Source organism: Nicotiana tomentosiformis, chromosome 11 (assembly GCF_000390325.3).
Source record: "Nicotiana tomentosiformis chromosome 11, ASM39032v3, whole genome shotgun sequence".
NCBI classification, from domain to species: domain Eukaryota; kingdom Viridiplantae; phylum Streptophyta; class Magnoliopsida; order Solanales; family Solanaceae; genus Nicotiana; species Nicotiana tomentosiformis.
The window spans coordinates 72,412,955-72,432,164 of record NC_090822.1 but is presented as its reverse complement, the minus strand read 5'-3'; the positions used below and the strand labels follow the sequence as shown (position 1 = coordinate 72,432,164).

At 36.1% G+C, this 19,210-nt stretch overlaps 1 long non-coding RNA gene and 4 other non-coding genes across 5 annotated transcripts; 1 reads left to right on the top strand and 4 right to left on the bottom strand.

Moving 5' to 3' along the window:
• Positions 1-9,930: 9,930 nt before the first annotated feature.
• Positions 9,931-16,625, top strand: LOC117276181 (uncharacterized). The gene is made up of 2 exons (XR_011412283.1): positions 9,931-10,106; positions 16,146-16,625. It is a non-coding gene; the product is annotated as an uncharacterized lncRNA (long non-coding RNA).
• On the bottom strand, positions 11,472-11,543 carry TRNAP-UGG (transfer RNA proline (anticodon UGG)). Its single transcript has one exon. It is a non-coding gene; the product is annotated as a tRNA-Pro (tRNA).
• On the bottom strand, positions 13,173-13,244 carry TRNAP-UGG (transfer RNA proline (anticodon UGG)). Its single transcript has one exon. It is a non-coding gene; the product is annotated as a tRNA-Pro (tRNA).
• Positions 14,205-14,276, bottom strand: TRNAP-AGG (transfer RNA proline (anticodon AGG)). Its single transcript has one exon. It is a non-coding gene; the product is annotated as a tRNA-Pro (tRNA).
• Positions 15,505-15,576, bottom strand: TRNAP-CGG (transfer RNA proline (anticodon CGG)). The gene has a single exon. It is a non-coding gene; the product is annotated as a tRNA-Pro (tRNA).
• Positions 16,626-19,210: the final 2,585 nt, after the last annotated feature.

Here is a 19,210-nt window from a genome sequence, read left to right as displayed (position 1 = left end):
AGCGAGCATCAAGGTTCGAATTAATAGTCTGCATGAAGAACCATTCAAGACTCAAGATCAAGCTTCAGAAGACTTATAGATAGGAATTTTGTAACTCATAGCGGATAGGCTTAGTTAGTTTCTTTTTCATTTTAACTTTGGTATAATAAGGAGCTCAGTAAGCAGTAAACAGCAGCAACATCAGTGAAATCACAGCTTTCCGGTAGTCCCAGCTACCAAAACTTCCCAAACTACACTGACCTGATTCCTTTATAGCCAAGGATATGTAGGCAATCTCTGAAACAAGGTTCGGTCAAACGTTTTCAAAATGCTTCCCATGGAGTGTTAAATGGGAAAAGATTGCTCGTAATTGCTCACTTTATCTTTGCCCGAAAACTTTCATGTTCTCGAGCAAAGAGGGGCAGCTGTGAGCACGTAATTTTTGCCCAATATATAAAATTACTCCTAAAAAATCTCAAATAAATAGCTTTTAATTATTTTATCGAATATTAGGAATTTTTATTTATTTTACTTGATTTGCTTCATGCGTATTTGTGTTTGGTGCATTTTTAGTAGCTTTTTAAATCTTAAAAAATATAACAAAAATAATTTAATTTTTACATGTTTAGATTTTAATTGTATAATTAATTGCATTTATAAAACACTAAAATATCCAAAATACATTAGTCATCTTACATGAATTTTAGTTAAACAAGTTAGTTAATTGTTAGAAAATAGATAATTAGGTTAATTTTGTAAAGTTAGCTTTAACTAGAATTAGATTGGTCAATTTAGAAAACATTTAGACTAGGAAAGAAAAAGGCTATTTACTTTGTTTTTCAAACTGGGCCAATGATAAACGACCCAATTCTCGCCCCAAACCCGTCCGCCTGGCCCAATCCCCTCTCCCCATTCATTAAAACAACCTTATTCCCCATTATAAAGAGAGGAGAACGGATCCACCCCACCTTAACCTAAAAACCTAGTTGTCACCTGATGCTCTCAAGAGAAGACGGACGAAACCCTCCCCCCATTTTTGGAACCCTAACCGTCACCCCCATCCCCAATTCCATAGAAACGAAACTCCTTCCCTTTTACAACCAGAACTAAGTTGCTCGCCTCCCCTTCGTCGCTCTCTCACTTGCACTTCACCCACAAACACACTCAATCGCACACGACTTACACACAATAGCAGCTAAATTCAAAGCTCGAAATCCTCAAATAGAGATCCGAAAAAAAAATCAAAAAAAAAGAGAAAAGAAGAGAGGATTTCGAAATTGAAGAACAGTAGGATTCAAAGGGATTTTCAAAGGTTTCTAGTTACTGTATGTTCATCATGAAATTTTCGGGTTCCAAAGAATAATTCGAGTGACAAGCCTCTGAAGATTGATGTTGTTTGTTGTTGTTCGATAGCTTGCTTTTCATCCTCGAACTTCAAATTTTTATTTGGTCGTTCTCATCAAATTTTCTGGTTGTTTGTGCTACAATTGTTTGTAATTTTATAGATCTAGCATTTTAGCCATAAAATTGTTCAGATACTCTATCTTTGTTGATCTGTGGCATTATTAGTTTTGTTTCAGTTAATTGTTCATGTCATACTCATATTCAGTGTCGTAGATTTAGCCCTTTTTTAGCTATTGAATTTATTTTAAAGATCTCCTCCACTAATTCATGGCGTTATCAATTTGTTTCGACTGAAATAAGTAGAAATGAAAGTACGGGCTAGTTCGATACAGATAATTGATGATTGATTGTCCAAATGGCAGTGCCTTGATGAATTTTTTGTTTGAATTACATATGAGTGTAACAGTCCCTGTAATGCTAAATGTGACTATGTATGCAAAGATATTAAGTCTGCAAAAATTGAGATTGCTAGTGCTTTGCTTTCGGGCCCGACTTTGAATCGGCCCATTTTGGAGAACCGACAATGATTAAGTCAAACACTGGCTTTAGTTCAAATTAGATTATGTGAATAAAAATATTAGTAATGAATTCATTTATAAGGTATTTGGTTATACTAACATTTCATAGTCAAAGCCACACTTCTTTTACTAGACTTATTCCAAGTGGAGACTCTAAATTAAATAAATAATCTCATTTTGAATAATGTCACTTTAATTGAAAAAACTCCCCTATCCCTCGGGAAAAAGGAGGTGTGATAGTTGCTAGAATGGCACAGGAAATGGAGTCGCTGAGAGAAGAAGTACATCATATTCGGGAGCTGGCGCATTTTGTCGTGACGACGGTTCCGCAACTAACCCGGTTCCCTTCATTGGACTCAATCCTTGATCACTTCCCTTTAACTACTCGACAAACAAACAGTATCCAACCACAATCACTACAAATACCGCAACCCAAGTTGTTCCACTAGTAGCCATCGCAAATATGGCTAATCCTCCTATACATACCCTTGATGTCCCGAATTACATCCAGACACCGCAAAACCCACCAGTCACTACCAACTCAGTTCATACCCCTCCTCTTGACAACGTTACCTTTGCCAACAATTAGACCCAACACATACCTGCGGCACACACCGCTACACACGAGTGGTATATTCCACCTATATATGATACCTCAGAACCTACCATTAGCACCCGTCATAGTTAGAGTGCCATATGGGATCGATCAATATGCTGAGATAGAGAGAGAAGCAAAGTACAAGTAAGAAGAGTCATTGTCAGAGCAGTTGCGAGTGTTGAGAAAGCAGATGAAGAATCTCCAGGTTGCTCGAGGAAGCGAGAGCCTGGATTATGAAGACTTGTGTATACACCCTGATGTTGACATGCGTGTACGGTACAAGCCTCCGAGGTTCGACATCTTTGATGGACCAGGTGATCCCCATGGGCACTTGAGGGCTTACTACGACAAGCTGGTCGGGGTAGGAAGAAATAAAAAGTTGAGGATGGAGTTATTTATCAGGAGCCTCACTTGGTACACCCGCGAGGACCCCAGAAATTTGGAGAGAGTGGCAGGACATGGCGGAGGACTTTATGAACCATTTCCGATTTAATACCGAGATCCCTCCAGACAAGTTCACTCTAGTGAATTTGCAGAAGAAACCATCATAGTCATTTAAAGAGTATGTCCGCCGCTGGAGGTCGGAGGCTGCTAGAACCCAACCCCCGCTAGATGAAAATGACCTGACCAAGTATTTCATCAGGGCCCAAGAAGGAATTTACTTTGAAAAGATAATGGGTATGATGGGTCAGAAATTTCCCGAGCTAGTTAAGATGGGAGACTTTTTGGAAGAAGGCATAACATTAGGCAAGATACAGTAAATGGCCACATTACAAGCTGCCACTAAGGCAATTTAGTCCAATTCTATAAGCAGTGGGAACACGAAGAAGGAAGAAGTATCAGCAATTGTTCCTTACTATCAGTCCAGTCTACCTCGTAGAAATAACCCTTACCCTATGAACACCCCTCCTTTACACCAACCTACCTACGCTCCAGTATACAACATACAACCACACTATAACACCCAACCTCAATACAACCCACCTCGCGCCCAATACCTGTGATTACTGCATCAGATGACTCTACCCCAGGTCTAGTTGAGAATGCATAAAAATAGGGTTGAGCCCCACCACTCTGACCTCCACCTCTCGGGCGGCCTCTAACTAGATGACCTCCACATCTAATGGCTTGACCACCATCTCTAGCTGCCTGACCCCCGCCTTTAGTTGGCTGTGTGGGTGGGGGAGCAACCGGTGCTGGAATCAAGGAACGAGTACCCTGATGTGGTCTGATGCTCATCAACCTAGGACAATATCTCTTGATGTGACATGCATCGCCACACTCAAAGCAACCCTACGACTGGCCCAACTACTGAGTCTGAGATGATCCCTGATGACCTAAATGACTACTATAGTAACTCCGTAGCGGCGGTGCACTGATAGGAGTTGAAGGTGTATTGAATGCTGGCTGCTCAAGACGAGACCCATAAGAACCACGACTGCCTGAAGTATCGTGTGCTACCTGAACCGCTGACTGAATCGGCCTATGAGGATAGCCTCTACCAAATGAACCTCTACCTCCAAATGAGGCACCACTGAAACCACCAAAATGACGAGGCCTCTTTTTAGATACCACCTCTCTACCCTGACCACGAATCATCTCGATCCGTCTAGCAATCTCTATTGCCCGTTGGAAAGATATATCATCCCCCCTCTCATTGGCCATCTGTAGCTTGATACCAAAAGTAATACCATCAATGAATCTCCTCACCCTCTCTCTTCAAGATAGCTGCATGGCGAGATAGGTCTACAAATCTGGTCTCGTACTGGGTAATAGTCATGCTACCCTGATAGAGGTGCTCGAACTACCTACAGTACTCCTCTCTCAGAGTAAAAGGGATGAACTTCTCCAAAAATAACTGTGAAAATTGATCCCAAGTGAGTGGAGGTGATCCTATTAGTCTGCCTCACTCGAAATCCTGCCACCACCTCTTGGTAAAATTGGTAATCTAAAATACTGTAAAGTCGACTCCATTAGACTCCACAATACCCATGTTGCGCAACACCTCGTGGCAACAGTCCAAATGATCATGTGGGTCCTCAGAAGGTATACCACCAAAATGAATAGAAAAGAGCTTGGTGAACTTATCCAACCTCTTCAATCCCTCAAAAGACATCGCGAGCCTCTCTTCGGGCTGTGTAGAAATAACAGGCTCAATTACTCCAACTGTTCGAACCACCAGAGTCTGATAGAGGGGAGCCATCTTCTTCGGAGTGTGAGTGGAGGGAGTCTAAGCTCCTTCTGCTCCGGAGTGTGAGTAGAGGGAGTCTGAGCTTCTTCCCCAGCCTGAGAGACAGTTGGCGCCACAGGTAATACTCTGGCCTGAGCCACACTTTTCATAAGGCCCACTAAGCGGACTAGGGCATCTTGAGTGGGTCCGACTGGTGCAATCTGAACATGGATCTCCTTTGCATGCTCGATCTGAGGCTCTGGAATGGGGGCTGCTGCATGTGCTCTAGGCTGAGCTCTGCCTCTGCCTCGGCCCCTACCCCTGGTAGTGACTGTAACATGGGGCGTTGGCTCCTGCCCAGCTGTAGATATTATGTGTATCCTCACCATCTGCGAGAGAACAAGAATAGAATGGTTTAATCTTTAGTAATAGATAAAGTCACATGATAGAGAAAGAAAGAGGTGAAATTTTCCTAAAGCTCTATTGCCTCTAGAAGATAAGTACACACGTCTCTGTACCGATCCTTCAGACTCTACTAAGCTTGCTCATGACTCACGAGACCTAGGTAACCTAGGGCTCTAATAGCAACTTGTCATGACCCGGAATCCCAACCTCGGGGTCGTGATGACGCCTAACATTTCACTTGCTAGGAAGACAACGTTAGCTAATTACTTAACTAATTTTAACAATATAAAACAGAGCATTAGTAATACGAAGTTGTAATAGTCTGAAATAGATGTGATAAATACAACGTAAAGTAGTCTAAACATATCCCAAAAATCTGGAGTCACGAATACATGAGCATACTAAAGTTCTACAGATAAAGTCTGAACGAATTACACTTGTTCGGATTAAGGAAAACAGTAAAGATAGGGTAGAAGGGGACTTCAGGGACTGCGAATGCCAGCAGCTTTACCTCAAATCTCCGAAAGCAGATGAATCTGAGCAGTCTCTGCTGCGCACTACTAGGAACAGCACTGGTATCTGCATAAGAAGTGCAGAAGTGTAGCATGAGTACAACCGATCACATGTACTCTGCAAGTGTCGAGCATAACCTCGACGAAGTAGTGAAGAGGCTAAGGCAAGTCACTTACAATAAACCTGTAACTATAAATAAAGCAATAAACTCATATAAACAGACCCGAAGGTCAACTACGAGAGGGCCCCAGAATAACATAATCTCAAATCTCGTATCATAATATCAAGAATATACTCTATAGTCACAAACAACAACAACAACAACAACATATCAAATCCGTTGTGGCGTGCAACCCGATCCCAAGTTTCAACACAATATCTTATACATCGTACATCTCATTCCTAATATCAATATCATATCATTTCATGTTCCGTTGTGGCGTGCAACTCGATCCCCCAATATCAATTCCTTTCAATACCGTTGTGGCGCACAAACCGATTCTCCAATATTAATTTATTTAACATACACAACTCAACACCATTGTTTATGAAATATCAACACAAAAGAGAAATGAAACATGCAGAACAATAAGGAACTACCAATACAAACGGAGAATATCCAACACCTCGTAATCTAAAACCTTGATAATCATCAACACAAGAATAACTAAATGGCTCACGTAGTCGAAATAACATAATAGAGTGCATCAAGTAATATAAGGGTAATAAAGCAAGTAAAAACATGTGACAATGAGAATATACAATTAAAGCAAGTAAGAACGTGTAGCAAGTATGCAAATATTGAGTGAGAATGAACAAATCAAAATAAGTAATAAGTAAATAATAATTAACAAGTAAAGCATAGATATCAAGTAAGAATATTTAGCAATTAAAGTATATAATAAGAGATAACATGGGATAAATGAAGATATGGAAGTAAATAGAACAATCTCGCATGCTTTAATCCAATGATGGCACATATACACTCGTCACCTTGCATATATGCCTTTTTCCCATATAATTCACATTATAAATAGACCAATAAGTCCTAATTACCTCAAGTTAAGGTTAGACATAATACTTACCTCTTTGCGCAACCAACTCAACAATCAACCACAACTTTTCTTTTCGAACAAGCCTCCAAACCAACCAAATCTAGCCAAATATCATTCAAACAATTCAAAATAAGTTTTAGAAACTACACACGAATGATAAAAGGTGCAATCTTTGATGAATTTGAAAATATCAATAAAAGTCAACCCGGGGGCCGCTTGGTCAAAATATGAGATCCAGACCAAAATCTGATTATTCATTCACCCTTGAGCCCAGTTATTTAATTTATTTTGAAATCTGACATTAATTAGCGATCTAAATTGCAATTTTGCAAAATCCTCAAATTCTACCCAAATCCCTAATTTCTACCATGGAAATCCTAGATTTGATATTAAAAACTCATGAAAAGTAATGAGGAAGACGAAATTCTTAAAAAATTGCCTCTACAGTTTTTTAGGGTTGAGAAATGGTGTAAAATGAGCTAAGTCCCTCCCTTTTTACCCAACTACAGGTATCGCAATTGCGAACACCACAACAGCGAAATACGGATCGCAAATGCGATCAGCACGTCAGATGCCCAAAAGTCGCAAATGCGACAAATGGATCACGAATGCGAATGTGCCCCCATCGCAAATGCGCCCAAAGCTTTGTAAATGCGAAGCTGACCTAAGTTTCTACGGGTCGTAAATACGACCAAGATGTTCACAAAAACGGCCTTAGCCTGTTCGCAAATGCGAACCATTTCCTCGCAAATGCAAGGTCACGGAGCCCAGGCCCCTGCTCGCAAATGCAAACTCATATTCGCAAAGGAGAGGCTCGTATTTGCGAGTCAGACCTCGCAAATGCGACATCTGCAGATCAACACCAGAACTGAAAGCACACCAGCTATCTCAAGTCATCCAAAACTCATCTGATACATACCCAAAATTCACATGAGCCCTTTGGGCTCAAAATCAAACATGCACATAAGTATAATAATATCATACGAACTCGCTCGCGTGATCAAAACACCAAAATAATATCCAGAATCACAAATCGAACATCAAAAAATATGAAATTCAAAAGGAAACTCAAGAGTAGCTAGAATCACAACCAAGCGTCTGATTCCTATCAAACCAACTCGAAATTGCATACAAATTTCAAATAGCAAAATGGACCTATTCCAAGTTCCAAAACCTAAATTCGAAGCCGATAACCAATAAGTCAACCTATGGTGAAACCTAGAAAATTTTCAAACATTCAAATTGCTAACTTTCGGCAAAACAAGTCAAATCAATCTAAGGACCTCCATATTCAATTTCAGGCATACGACCAAGTCCAAAATCACAATATGAATTTAATGGAATCATTAAAATACTGATCCAGGATCGTTTACCCAAAATATTGACCGTAGTCATCTCAAGAACCACGCACGCAAATCAAAAAATATCAAATGAAGCTAATAAAGGTCCCGGTACACGAAAATAAGGACTAGTACTGAGAACGATATATCGGACCGTACAATGGCAACTTTGGTTCTACTACTATTACTATTGAAACTTTATATGATTCTATAACTAGAAAACTACAAGACAACTAATGCATTAATGCGTTCCTTCTTTTCTATTGAATCTAGATACGATGATCAAGTGAATATGGGTCTTATTTGAATGATTCTTTTCTAACTGGGTATGACCAAGTAAAGATAAAATCGTGTGTTTTTACATGCCTTTCCACTTACACCATTATTGGAGACTGCAGTATATACGAATAACATGATGGTGGATAGTATGGAGTATGGTTAAGAAGGAAAAATATCAGAAAGAGTTGCTTTTTTTTTTGTGGAACATCAGAAAGAGCATTTTCGCAACGATTAGATCAAATCTAAAATAACAAAAATGATACTTACAGAAATCACCAACAAGCGTTGTAGTCCAATGGTTAGGATAATTGCCTTCCAAGCAATGGACCCGGGTTCGACTCCCCGCAGACGCATGTCTATTTATCTTTTTCAGAAATTGCATTCATTTTTTCATCGGTACTAAAAGTTTCTTTTTCAGAAATTGCATTCTTTTTTTCATCGGTACTAAAAGTTTCAATGTGCAATAATTCACACTTTTTATTGGTACTAAAAGTTTCAATGTGCAATAATTCACAAGTTCAGTATGCTTAAACTTTTTTCAGTCGAGTACATGGACAAGGGAGCTTAAATATATTCCTCCCCTTTCAATTTATTCTTTAGTGTTTGATATAATATATAAAAAGACAGCCCAGTACAAAAAGTATCTTGCGCTCACGTTATGAAAGGTCCGGAGAATGGAATCATATTATGTCATGATAGGTTTAAGTCAACAAATTCCAACAATATCCAAATATAAATTACAGAGACGGCTCAATAGCAACGGAGGCCTAAAGCAAAACCTTAAACCTATCATTTAGGCCTCCGATGCTATTGAGTCGTCTCTGTATTTTATAAAATATTTAATGAGCATTGTTGTTTGACAAATAGGCAATTGAGTATGAGGAATGAAAAAAGTGAAAACATGATTTTATGAAGTATAATAACATAAATGAATTAAACATTGTAAATTTTGTTTGTTGCATTACTTGTGTGTTTGATTGCATCACAATTAAAATGAGAGAACCAAAAAGTATTTAATTTATGAGAGTAAAAGAAAATGATAAGTTGGATTATTAGATATAGTTAAGTGACTAACTAATAAATAGAGAAAAAGAATTCAACAAAAATCCAAAATAAGATTGGTAAAAAATTAATAATTAGGTTATACGAATTAATGAGAAGAAGAAATTAGGTTATTTAATATTAATATGGAAATTAATTTTATCATTGATAAGAAATAATTATACAAATTATTTACTTTATATTAGATAGTAATTTTGGGGCCTAAAGCAAATGTTTTTCTTATTTTAGTGTGTGGCTCGCACTAATAAATATATATCTTCTTTTTTTGAATAAAGTAACAAGAAAATAATGCACGTAAAATGGATCATAAAGAATAATAAGTTGAGGTATTTTTCTTTCTAAAATTTTCAACACGCTTAAAACTTATTCATTTTGTCCCAACTATTATGTAAAAAAGAAGAAGTTTTGAAATTTTTATTCTAACACAAGTACTACGGTTAAAAATAGTAAAAAAAAAAAACTAAAGTAAGATCATACTTTTCTTCTTGGTCCATTTTAAAAAAATAACATATTTTTTTAATTAATTTTTATTTTACTCAATTTAGTGAGTTGTCATATAAAATTGATGGGAGTGTCACCTAAATTGAGAGTACAGAATAGGCAATAAAGGACCGAATGTCAGAAGCCAACTATCCAAGTTCTGAATTATGCACGCGCACAGCTTACGATTTTGGGTACAATTCCGAAGGAAAATATTATTTTTAAATCCTCGAAAATTCTTTCTCTGCAAGCCTAGAATTGCAACCAACATTCTCTGCTTCTGCTCGCCTCTTCAGCTTTCTGGTTAGTACTGTTACAATTCTGTCAACTCTCAACTCTCATCTAATATTGTTGTTTAGCTACTCTATATGATAACACTCCTTTAGAAGCAGACAATTGTATAAAATATGCACTTGAGTAGTAAAATTGAGGTTATTAATTAATCCTTTGCTCAATCATAGATTAAAGGCATATAGAGTTGAGATTGTTAGTGCTAGGTGATTGAGTTCTGATTTGTGTGATAAATTTGGGACCTATTGCACCCTAAGTGAGAATCATACCTCTAGTTCATACCTATTTCATGCATCTCCATTCTTCCTTTTGGGTCTCATCTTTACCCTATTCTTACTTTGTCTCATTAGAAGTTCAAAAATGAGTGGAGCGAGGGGCTATAGAGGGGAAAAATATGAGAAGGGGGTGGGGGTGGGAGCGAGCTTTAATTGAAGTAGGGAAGGAGCTCCTCATTAGCCAATGTTTAGGGTCAAATATTTGGTTCTAAAAAGTAGGCATTCGTCACATCAAAATATTGGGCACCTAAAAGTGTGGCATTCCGAGAACTGAAGTTGGGACCTCTCACACCCCAAGCGAGAATCATAACACTTGACCAAATTCCCTATTCTTGCGTTTTGTTCTCTTCCCTCTGTAATTTCTCTTTGCTTGTGTGTCCGTTAAATTGCTTATTTTATCTATGATTTATTGGTATATGCATTAAACAATCTGCGGGTCACTTGTGTTGTGATTACTGTGGTGATTTTTTATTGATTGCATAAAGTTTTTTTTGGCCATGAAGTTCCCAGTTTAATATAAAGAGATGCTGAATATACTGACATATGCAAATTGTTGGAATAGTAGTCTCTGAATTGAAAATACATCCTTGCATAAGTTAGATGCCGAACAGTCTGTTCACTTCTGTTGAAACGCTGCATTTGCCTAGCTCAAAATAAAAAGAAATAAAAGGGAAAAAGCTAAGAGTAATAAATTTGAAATAAAAAATTAAATTCCACAGATTTATCCATGTTTTTGTTATAGTGTTATAGTTGACTTTGGATCAGATCTCTGATACTATTAAAGTGACTTCTCTTAACCCCTCTAGAATTACATGAAGATAAAGGTGTGTGCTTGGTTCAAACATACAACATTTGTTTTGATTCTTCATTTAGAAGTTTAATGCACTAAATAGAGCAATCCGTAGGAATTCATTCAGATAAAAAACTGTCTTACCTCTGCACTCGTTTCTTAAGGGGGAGTCAGATACTCAGATTTAAGGTTAAATTTTCTGTTAAAAGGAACAAAAAGTGATTGATTAATGGTGCACTCAATCAAAACAAGATGGGGGATTTTGTCAGATTTTAAGGCTAGTTTTATTATGTGTATTCAATCAAAAAAGATGGGGCATTCCGAGAATCGAACTCGGGACCTCTCGCACCCAAAGCGAGAATCATACCACTAGACCAAATGCCCAGTTGTTGAATAATGTGTTTTGACTTTTGACTCATGATCAATGCGCTTTTCCAGTGATTAGCAATGACTCAATTATAAATGACATGCTTCATTGCAAATATATAACCTTTCAGCTTCTTATTTCATACCTGTTGATCTGCATTTCCTTACTGAGAAATATTTTTGAGAACTTATGCTGACACCCTTAGAATAATGTTAGTGGATAAACAGAGAGTTTTAACCTCCTCTTTGCACCATTCCCTCTGATGCTCGGCTTTTTCTGATTCCTAAAGAGCTATCAGCTTTGATTATTTCTGGTGCATAATATTTTCAGTCCTTTTTAATCATACTCAATCCTTTGGGACATGTCACAAGCTATAGATAGCTTAATGCCTCATGTTTTAGCCCCATAATTTGTGTTGAAGTCGCAACTTAAGTAGATGATACCAAGTTTAGGAATGATATAGAGGAAAACTTGCGCTTTCCCTTTTGTTTTCTCTTATTCTGTGATTATTTTTGACACCTTCTCGAATGATCTAGTATGTTTTCTTCTTGTTTGTGTTTTATTCTGCTGCTCATTGTATGTAAGTTTCGTCACAAAGCAACATGAACCTTGTGATGTTCACGATTCATCGCTCAAGTAAACAATAATTATATGATTCATCAGCTAGGGATAGCAATCTTCCTCCTGATTGGAGCTGGAAAATCAATGAGCTCTTGCCTTAAACAGCAACATACTAGTAGAGAAATGCTTGGTTTGGTAACACCAGCCATTGATCAATGATTTAAGCTAGCAATATTGTTGACATCCATGATCCATGAAAATGAGCCTTGTTGATGAATCATTGCTGAAGGACAGATACATTAGCTAATTGTCACTTCTCAGCTTTTACTACTTTCTCTAATTGGAAACAAAGGCAAAACTGCAAAGACGAAAGCATATGCTCATTGTCACTTCTCATTTTGCCTGCTCTGTCAAATAAACCAAGGCAAAGCTATTAAGCAAAAACCTTGATAACGTTCACTTAACATTGATATGCTCCTTGTGCTGATCTTGGGAGTTTTGTGTTGTATTTTTGACTTTCAGACCTGCTAAGTGGTAAACTGGCAGGTGAGCACAAATCAGCATGCTCGGCAGAAATGATTTATTATTTTTGTCTTTTAGATCCTGATGAGTTTACCTTAGGTGTTCTCTTTGAGATTAGGAAGAATCTTTAATTGACACGTGATAATAAAAATGTGAGTTAGCTGAAAGTCTTAGTTGACTTACAATTAAAATGCAAACTAGACAGAAAATAATGAAAGCTCTGAAAGTCGAGGATTATGATGTACAAGGAAGAATTAGGTCTAGGCTGTCTGCATTGACGGTTTGGATTATATATATATATAGTTTGCTTGTTAAAGTTGCTGCTGAAATATTATTTCATAAACTAATGAATTTTATCCAGTTTAACTGTATCGTATATACATGACTCTAAGGTGAATTTTATCCTCGTATCACAAATGCCTTATGATTTCTGCTGTTTTCAGAACATCAGTCTCAAACTGTTGATTGTTCCGGGGAACTATTAAATAAGAATCCTACCTTATCCTTGGAATACCTTATTGATGTCGGAATTTCAGATTTGAAAAGAGTTACTCAAAAAACTGGGGGCATTCCGAGAATCGAACTCGGGACCTCTCGCACCCAAAGCGAGAATCATACCACTAGACCAAATGCCCAGCTGTTGATGGTCCCTCACAACAATTAATGATAGCTTGAAGTTTCACATTCTGTTGACTAGATGAAACAAGCTAATTCTTTTTTTGCTTGGGGTTGGGAGGTTTAGGGGGGGGAGGGAATCACCAGAGATTATTATACGAGCATTCAAATTTGCAGTAGTTACAAAGACAACCAACAAATTGACTACAAGTTCCTAAAAAGGACTTGTTATAAGAACCTATAGACGGTCTTCAAATGGGCTAGTAATGCAGTTCATTTCCACTTCCCATCTTGACTTGCTACGGGGTGAATGATAGAGACTAATGTACTGTTAGACTTTTGCTTAGGCCCTCAAGCATCCTTAGTTTGTAGCTGAAGCCTTCGGGTTTTCTTATAATACTCCTCTAGTTATGGTTCCTACTATTCTTAGTCCCGAGCCAAGATCCTTTTCTTTCTGGATGAATTAAAACTGTTTCCCATCATTATACCATTTTTTATGCATGAACTTTATTTGTATGAATTTTAGTTTATTAGATCCGTTCTTGTGTATTTAACTGATTAAATACGGTTCCAATTAATGACAGTCATTGGTTTTACCAATTTGAGTCTTGGGTGTGTAGTTTGTTAAAGTGTTCTTGACAAATTGGTTGTGGTTTCTTAGTCTTCACTGCTACTATTAATTAGTGCTCTTAACGTATGCTCACAGATGGTATAACTGCGAAAGACAATGTTTCGTGTTAAAATGTTAACTGCGAAAGACAATATGTATTTAACTGATTAAATACGGTTCCAATTAATGACAGTCATTGGTTTTACCAATTTGAGTCTTGGGTGTGTAGTTTGTTAAAGTGTTCTTGACAAATTGGTTGTGGTTTCGTAGTCTTCACTCCTACTATTAATTAGTGCTCTTAACGTATGTTCACAGATGGTATAACTGCGAAAGACAATGTTTCGTGTTAAAATGTTAAGTTTCAAAACATGGGGCATTCCGAGAATTGAACTCGGGACCTCTCGCACCCTAAGCGAGAATCATACCACTAGACCAAATGCCCTGTTGTTGAATTTATTTTCTCCCTTATGCTTTAGGTTCCATCTCTGGCTTGCTTATTTTTTAATTCCATCATGATAGCCACATCTGATCTCTGAGTTGTTATAACCGTACATCAGAACAGGCCCAGCTTTGCTTTGTGTCATCAACATGTTTATTTCATAGTTTTCCATTTGGCCATGAAATTCCTAGCTTAACTTGAATAAGTGCTGACCATAGTGATAGTATATGCTAGTCACAGGAATTAGCTGTCTCTGAATTTAAATACATCGTTGCCTAAGTTTTACGTCAGATAGTCACTGACATTTTGCTGAAACTTTGCATTTGAATTAAGAAAAGAAAAGAATCAAATAATAAATGAAGGGATAACTGAACTCCACTAATTGATCCCTTTTTTTATTCCATTATCATTGACTTCTGATCATATCTCTAATACTATCTACTCTGGTAATTTCACTGATCCACTCTAGAACTGCTAGCCGTATGTAATGCAATTGTATTACTTCTGTACCTGTAGAACTGTAAAAAGGGGGGGGGGGGGTAGATGTAAAGTTAGATTTTCTATTAAAAGAAACAACGAATAATTGATTAGTTATGTTTAGATGTAAAGTTAGATTTACTATTAAAAGAAACAACGAATAATTGATTAGTTGTGTATTCAACCCTTTTAAAAAGAATAGAGGCATTTCGATTTTAAGGTTAATTTTCTTTTAAGCACCCACGGGTGGCCTAGTGGTCAATGAAACGAGTGAATCATAAGGTCTCAGGTTCAAATCCTAGTGGAGACAAAAAACACTAGGTGATTTCCTCCCTTCTGCCCAAGCTTTGGTGGACAGAATTACCCAGCACTTTTGCTGGTGGGAGGTAGAGGTAGCACGTACACCGGTGGAAAAGTCGAGGTGTGTGAAAGATGGCCCGAACACCACCGTCATAAAAGAAAGGATAATTTCCTCTAATACAACAACAACAACCCAGTATAATCCCACTAGTGGGGTCTGAGGAGGGTAGTGTGTACGCAGACCTTACCCCTACCCTGAGGTAGAGAGGTTGTTTCCGATAGATCCTCGACTCCCTCCTTCCAAGAACTCCCCACCTTGCTCTTGGGGTGACTCGAACTCACAACCTCTTGGTTGGAAGTGGAGGGTGCTCACCACTAGAGCAACCCACTCTTGTCTAATAGATACAAGGATACAAGGAATAATTGATTAGTTATGTATCCAATGAAATAAAATAGGGCATTCCGAGAATCGAACTCGGGACCTCTCGCACCCGAAGCGAGAATCATACCACTAGACCAAATGCCCAGTTGTTTGTGAATGTCATTACTCATGATCAATATGTTATTCTCTGTGTCAGCAATAACTCGATCATAGTATATCATTCCTTGAATATAGAATCTTTAGACACCGTATTTTGACATTTTATCTGCATTTGCATAGCCGAAGATTTCAAAGAATTCTGTTTACTCTTAATAGGATAGTGTTAATATATAAACAGAGAGAGTTCTTAACTCTTCTGCTTTTGCGGCCTTTCCTTTACTGTTCAATTTCTCTGATTCCTACAGAGCTATCAGCCTGGTATATTTATCAGAAATCCTTTCTTATCAACCCAAGTCCTTTGGATTTCTGAATTCCGAAATGTCGCAAAGAACTGTTATTGGTGATGAAATAAGATTTCTGGCATTAGATGATTTAATGCATCTTATTTTAGCCCCATAATTTGAGTTGAAGTCACTGCTTAAGTAGAACACGCTAATTTAGGAACTATAAAGAGGAAAACATTGGCTCTGCTTTTCTTTTTCTCTGATTTCTAGATTAGTTCAGATACCTTCTTGATTAAGGTCTGTTATTCTTGTTTGTCTTTTATTTTGCAGCTCCTTATAAGTAAGCTGGCTCACAAAATAACATCTGAGCTGTCACGCCAAATAGACAACATACCACTAGAGCAATCCTTGATTTTTGGTAACACTTTTCTGCCATAGATCGATAATTTCGGCCATTATTTTTTACCTCCATGATCCATAAAAATGAACCTGTTTATGAATCTCTGCTGAAGGACAAATATATTTGCTAACTGTCACTTAGTTTTGTCTACTTTCTCTAATTGAAACAAAGGCAAAACTGTAATATACATTTGCTGATTAACAATTCTCAAGCTTTGTTTACTCTCTTAAATTGAAAATGTAAAACTGTTTTATCTCAAGACTTTCACTTTTCATAGTTGAGATGCACCTTGTGTCAATCAATTCCTTTGTATCACTTAGGAGTTCTATGTGGATTTTGGACTTTCAGATCTGGTAAAGTGGTAGGTGAGCACAAATCAGCTGGCCTCACTGAATCATGTTTTATTTTTATATTTGTTCGTTCAGATCCAATGAATTTTAACTTAGTTGGTCTCTTCTAATTTATTTTTATTCTTTTAATTTTTTAGATTTTAGATCCATATGAGTTTACCTTGTGTTCTTTGATAGTGGGAGGAATCTCATCTTACATGGTGAGATATTAAAAATGAATTTGGCTGAAAAGTTAGTTGACTTACAATGAGAATGCATTCTGAATAGGAATTTTTGGCCTGTTTGGAAAGCCATCATGTAATTGGATTTGGGTGTAATTACACAGTTTTGGCATGTTTGTAATTGAGTGTAATTGAGGTGGTGTAATTACAGTCTCCAATTCTCAAGGGGGCTGAGAATTACATGGTGTAATTACAGGGTTATTTGTTTAATCTCTTTTCTTTGCTTTCTAATTTACTTTTTCTTTCTATTCTTTTTTCTTTCTACTTTATTTTTATTTTAACTTTTCAAATTCTTTTTTTTACAAATATTATTCTTTTTATATTATTTATCTTTTATTTCCTTATTTCTCATTTCCCAACCTTTACTTCACGTGTTTCTACATGATTTCTTATATTTTATTCCTTTCTTAAATATTTTTTTTATTTTTTATATTACACTTAGCTATGTTATTAGTTTAATATTTTTTTAAAATTATACCTCATAATCTTAGATGAATAAGTCATCGACAAATTTGACTTATAATGAATGATGTCTTTAAAGTTGAACTTTGTTATTGGATGTGGTTATATGCAAATTTAACTATATTAAAATGATAGATTATTTTTTAATATATCAATATTATTCTCATTTTTCAACCTTTATATTTTATAATTCCATGTAGTTGCTCATATTTTTTTTTTCTTTTTTTTCTTCATTTAGCATAATTGTGTTATTATTCTAGTTTTGAAATTACACATCCTAATATTAGAAATAATGAGTCATTAATAAACTTGGCATATAATAAGTGATGTCATAAAATAGAATATCACTGTTGAATGAGGTTATAGACTTATGTTTTCCTTTCTTTTGAATTATATTTACTTAAATTATGTTGAAACTTATTTTATGTTATGTTGTGAATTTACAATAGAGTATTATGTTAATTTTTTATTGGATTTTGAATTTATGTAATATTTTTGGTTTTATTTTATTTGGTTTAGTAGTATTGACTTATTAACTAAGATTGCATACCATTCATTTTTCAGTTGGAATTGATAGATTATTTTTTCGTAAGACAATTGAGTAATGTTATGGCATTATATTTATAAATATTAATATTTTTATCAAGCATACAGTCCATGATGTTCTTACATAATATGTACTTTTAGTTTTTATAATTAATTAATAGTAAAATATTATTAATTTGAAAATACATGTCAATTAATATATTTTCAAGAAATAATATATAACTTAAATGCCAGATTAAATATCAAGGCATATTTTGTTATAATTTTTAATTTTTCATAATTAAATTTATATTTAAAATTTAATATAACTGTGTAATTACACATGTGCAACCAAACAATACACTTATAATTATACTATAATTATATTATGACAAACAAACAGATCGTCGTAATTACAATACTGTGTAATTACTAGGCCATGTAAAATTTCAATTACCTGGCGGTTTTCCAGACATACCCTTAAAGAAGAATTAACTCTAGGTTGTCTGCATTGACAATTTGATTATATATATATATATATATATATATATATATATATATAGGGTTTTGCTAACCTACTGCGTGGTTGTAGTAGGTTAGCAATGTATGCATATTTGGTTTTCCTAAAATACCCTTATTATTTGTTGCTACCACATTAAATTTAAGGATTTTTTTGTCCATTCACCAAAATTCCACCCTTTCATCTCTCCATTTCCCACTCTGAAATTGTTCTGGCCGGAAACAAATATCACAGACCTCATTTTCCATCTCCAACCATGGTTCTTCCCAAATTCTGAATTTTTTCAATATTTTTTCTCTTTGCACCTTGACAAGTACTGTAATGAAAGTAAAAGTCTAGTCTTCTAATGTCTCTTCCTTCGTTGATCAGACTATGGTGTAGTCTTTTTGCCAATTTTCTTTTTTTACCAATCTGGGCGGTGCTTGCGACGAGTGTGACCCACCACCAGCGCCGATGCTGCTACTTTCGCTTCCCATCATTTCTACTTGTTTAATTACTAAAATCTGGTAACATGTCTGAACATGTATGGACATCAGGAAAATAAAACTTCAATATTTGGTTAAAAGGAAGAGGAAGAAATTGGAGGAATTTTGGTGAAATTCATGGATAATTTAGATTTTGATTACAAAATTGATCTTGAAAATAGAAGATGAAGCTCAAATTATCAAAGAACTGATCTCTGCAACTTAAGTGTGGATTTGTGTTTTAGGTTAATGGTGGAATTTTGATTGTTCTTGAAAATAGACGATGAAGCTCAAATTATCAAAGAACTGATCTCTGCAACTTAAGTGTGGATTTGTTTTTTAGGCTAATGGTGGAATTTTGGTGAATGGACAAAAAAATCCTTAAGTTTAATATGCCGGCATTAAATAATAAGGGTATCTTAGGAAAACCAAATATGCATACATTGCTAACCT